Source organism: Peromyscus eremicus, chromosome 19, assembly GCF_949786415.1.
Source record: "Peromyscus eremicus chromosome 19, PerEre_H2_v1, whole genome shotgun sequence".
Classification (NCBI taxonomy): Eukaryota; Metazoa; Chordata; class Mammalia; order Rodentia; family Cricetidae; genus Peromyscus; species Peromyscus eremicus.
In genome coordinates, this window is record NC_081435.1 from 26,051,173 (window position 1) to 26,055,735 (window position 4,563).

At 38.5% G+C, this 4,563-nt stretch overlaps 1 pseudogene; it reads left to right on the forward strand.

Annotated features, from left to right (window-relative positions):
• The first annotated feature begins 1,636 nt into the window (after positions 1-1,636).
• LOC131896087 (proteasome subunit alpha type-3-like) lies at positions 1,637-2,383 on the forward strand (annotated as a pseudogene).
• The last annotated feature ends 2,180 nt before the right edge of the window (positions 2,384-4,563 follow it).

Here is a 4,563-nt window from a genome sequence, read left to right on the forward strand (position 1 = left end):
CACGTCTATACTTCCTGCCTGGCTACTGGCCAATCACCATTTTATTTATACAGAGCGATATCCACAGCAATTTTACATACCAACCACAGCTTTCCCTCCCTCCTTTCACCTTCCCCTACCTCCCTTTTACCCTCCATTCACTCCTCCCTCTCCATTCAGATGGAGTAGGGTCTCCCTTGGGAATCAACAAAGCATAGCATATCAAGTTGTGATAAGACCAAACTCCCTGTCTCCCAAATCAAGGCTGAGCAAGGCATCCCACCATAGGGAATAGGTTTCAAAGAGCCAGCTCATGCACCAGGGACAGGTTCTGGTCCCACTGCTAGGGGTCCTACAAAAGACCAAGCTACACAACTGTCACCCAGATGCAGAGGGCCTAGGTCAGTCCCATGGCAGCTCCTTAGCTGTCCAGAGTCCACGAGTTCCCACAAGCTCAGGTCAGATGTCTCTGTGGGTGTTCCCATCATGATCTTGGTGCCCCCTTGCCCTTATAATCCCTCCACCCTCTCATCAACTGGACTCCCAGAGCTTGTCCCAGTGCTTGGCTGTGGATCTCTGCTTCAACTTCCATCAGGTACTGGATGAAGGTTCTATGATGACAATTAGGGTAGTCACCAATCTGATTACAGGGGAAGGCCAGTTCAAGTACCCTCTCCACGATTGCTGAGAGTCTTAGCTGGGATCATCCTTGTGGTTTCCTGGGAGTTTTGCTATAGTTTTCTCCCTATCCCCACAATGGCTCCCTCTAGCAAGATGTCATTTTTGTTACTCTCTCCCTTCATTTTGCCCCCCAACTTGACCATCCCAATCCATGTTCCCATTTCCCCATCCCCTCTCCTCTACTTCCTCCACCCCCACTTTACCCAGGACACCTCATTTAATTACTCTCTCCAGGGAGATCAATACATATCCCTCTTAGGGTCCTCCTTGTTACATAGCTTCTCTGGGGCTGAGGATTGTAGTCTGGTTATCCTTTGCTTTACATCTAATATCCACTGATGAGTAAGTACATACTGTGTTTGTCTTTCTGGGTCTGGGTTACATCACTCAGGATGATTTTTTTCTAGTTCTATTCATTTGCCTGCAAATTTAATGATGTCATTGTTTTTTTTAACCACTGAGTAATACTCCATTGTGTAGATATACCATTTTTTCTTTTTCCATTCTTCAGTTGAGGGGTATCTAGGTTGTTTCCAGGTTCTGACTACTATGAATAGTGCTGCTATGAACATAGTTAAGCAAGTGTCCTTGTGGTATGGTTGAGCATCCTTTGGGTATATGCCCAAGAGTGTTATCACTGGGTCTTAAGGTAGATTGATTCCCAATTTTTTGAGAAACCATCATACTGATTTCCAAAGTGGCTGTACAAGTTTACACTCCCATCAGCAGTGGAAGAGTGTTCCCCTTACTCCACATTCTCTCCAACATAGGCTGTCATTAGCGTTTTTGATCTTGGCCATTCTGACAGGTACAAGATGGTATCTCAGAGTCATTTTGATTTGCATTTCCCTGATGACTAAGGATGTTGAACACTTCTTGAAGTATATGTCATTAAAATTATTTATGTGGACATTGCCATGGCATAGGAACAGCACTTCAAGCCTGGAAGTGCTCCATGGTCTGCCAGGTTAGCACCATGAGGTCTGTTGAAATGGGATATGACTTGTTAGCTTCTACATTCTCTCCTAATGGAAGAGTTTTTCAAGTTGAATATGACATGAAGGCTGTGAAAAATAGTTGTACAGCTATTGGGCTCAGAAGTAAAGATAGTATTGTCTTTGGGGTAGAAAAATTAGCTCTTTCTAAATTTTATAAAGAAGGTTCCAATAAATGACATTTTAGTGTTGATTGACATGTTAGAATGGGAGTAGCATGTTTATTGGCAGAAGCTCATTCATTAGCAGACATAGGAAGAGAAAAAGCATCCAATTTTAGACATAATTTTGGCTAAAATATTCCTATAAAACATCTTTCAGACATTGTGGCCATATATGTACATGCTTATACATATACAGTGCTGTCAGACATTTTGGTTGAAGTTTCATGTTAGGGCCTTACATTGCAAATGGTGATGCACAGCTCTATGTAGTTGACCAGTCAGGTGTTTCTTGTGGCTCCTGGGGCTGCACCATTGGCAAAGATAAGCAAGCTGCAAAGACAAAAATAGAAAAGCTTCAGATGAAATAAATGACCTGCTGTGACATTGTTAACCAAGTTGAAAAAATAATTTATACAGTACAACTTTTGAACTAAAACTCAGCTGTGTTGGTGAATTAACTAAAGGAATACATGAAATAGTTTCAAAAGATGTAAGGGAGGAGCAGAAAAATATGCAAAGGAATCTTTGAAGGAAAAGGATGAATCAGATTGTAACAATATGTAATATTTTCTTCACCATCTCTTCTGTTTTACATTTCTATGACAGCACCTTATAACTATTTAGCACCACATGTTATACATACCCACTGACCAATTTTCATTAAATTTCTGTCTTTTACACATTTAACTAATGTATGATTGAAAACATTTTTGGGATAATTGAGAATATTTGCTTAGCATTAAAATGTTGATTAATGTTTGATTAAATTCTTAGTGCCAAGATTGAGGAAGAATTGAGTCCACAATTTAAAAGCTGGGCTATCCTGCAAAAACCTTAGTGAAAACACTGTGCAAAATGCTTTAGAATTTAAATTTCCGTCTTGTCTTATCTAGAATTAAAATTTTTTATATTAAAAAGCTATACATGTATATTTATTCACTAAATAATGTGCATTATAGGGTTTTTGTTTTGTTTTTCAAAACAAGGTTTCTCTGTGTTTCATTCCTAGCTGCCCTGGAACTTGCTCTGTAGATCAGACTGGTCTTGCACTCACAGAGAAACACCTGCCTCTATCTTTTGAGTGCTGGGATTAAAGGTGTGCATCACCACTGACAAGCTGCATTATAGGGTTTTTAAAGGTAAATAGTTAATAGTATGATTCCTTGTAGAATCACTTTTTAGACATCCATGTTCTTACATTACCCACTCCCTCCTCCTGTACTTATCTTCCTCAAGGATCCCCCTGTTTTCCCATTACCCTATCAGATCACTTGTATCTGCCATTCTACCTTTACAATCTTCTCATCTTCTTCTGTATTTATCTCTTTCTCTATGCCCAAGGAGGTCTCCTTTCACATCTCCCAGATTAGATCACTTATATCTGGCTATTTTTACTTTACTTTACCCTCTTCCCATCTTCTTCTGTGTTTACTTCCTTCTTACTCCTTAAGGAGCCCCACAATTTCCCATTTACCCTATTAGATTATTTATACTTTGCTATTTCCCACTCAATTTATCCCCAACATTCCTTTATACTGACAATGGTTCAGTTTTGCTTTCCTGTTCTATAGTTGCTTTGGAACTAGAAGCCTCTAACAAGAGAGAATATGCAGCATTTGTCTTTCTGGGTCTGGGTTACCTCACTCAATATGATATTTTTTAGTTCCATTTATTTACCAATTTTATCTATTACCTGCAATGTTATGATTTTGTTTTCTTTTAACTCTCAAAAGTATTCCATAGCCTACACATTATTTGTAAAGAAGAATTAGTCAGCTGGATGGTAGTAATGCATGCCTTTAATTACAGTACTTGGGAGGCAGAGGCAGGTAGATTTCTGAGTTTTAGACCAGCTTGGTCTACAGAGTGAGTTCCAGGACACCCAGGGCTATGCAGAGAAACTTTGTCTCAAAATTATCTACCCTCAAAAAGAATTAGTTAAGTAAGAATCACTGAATTTTATTTAATGTTCTACCTTTACAAATGGAAATCCTCAATAAGGTCTGTTCATGCCCTAATATACTTCTAAAATGTAATCTATGAGGATAAGGGTATTTGCATATGTAATTGTGTTAAGGATGTTAAGATGTAATCATTTTGAATTACAAAGGTGGTCACTTACTCCAAATAATTATCTTTATAAGGGCAGAAGAAGATACAGAGTGAGTAGAAAGCTATGTAAAATGGATCTACAGAATGGAATGATACAAACATAAGAAATACTGACAATCACCAGAATCTGGAGATGGTAAGGGTCATCCTCTCCTCTTATGCCTTTAGAAGGAATACAGCCTTATCAACATCTTGATCTCATAATTTTACCACTAGAACTGTGAGAAACTGAATTGGTTATTTTGAGCTAGCACATATGTGGTAAATAGGCATGAAAATGAATACAAATGCTTTTATGTAATGTTTGATTTTTAATCTTTTAGTATATTTATTTTTAGTACATTTTAGTGCAAAAAGTCAAATAACTATTTGGTTTGAATAAAAAATGTTCCATGTAGTCTCAAGCATTTGAACACTTTATTCCCAGTTGGTAGTGCTGTTTGTGGAGGATTAGGAGGTTCAAACTTGTGTATAGGACACATGTCACTTGAAGTAGGCTTTGAGAGCTTAAAGACTCACCCGATTTCTAGGTTTCTTTCTCTAATTTATGCTTTTAGTTTCAAAATGTGAGTTCTCAGCATCCAGTTTCTGATACCATGCCTTCTGCTTGATGCCACACTTCCCCTCCATGG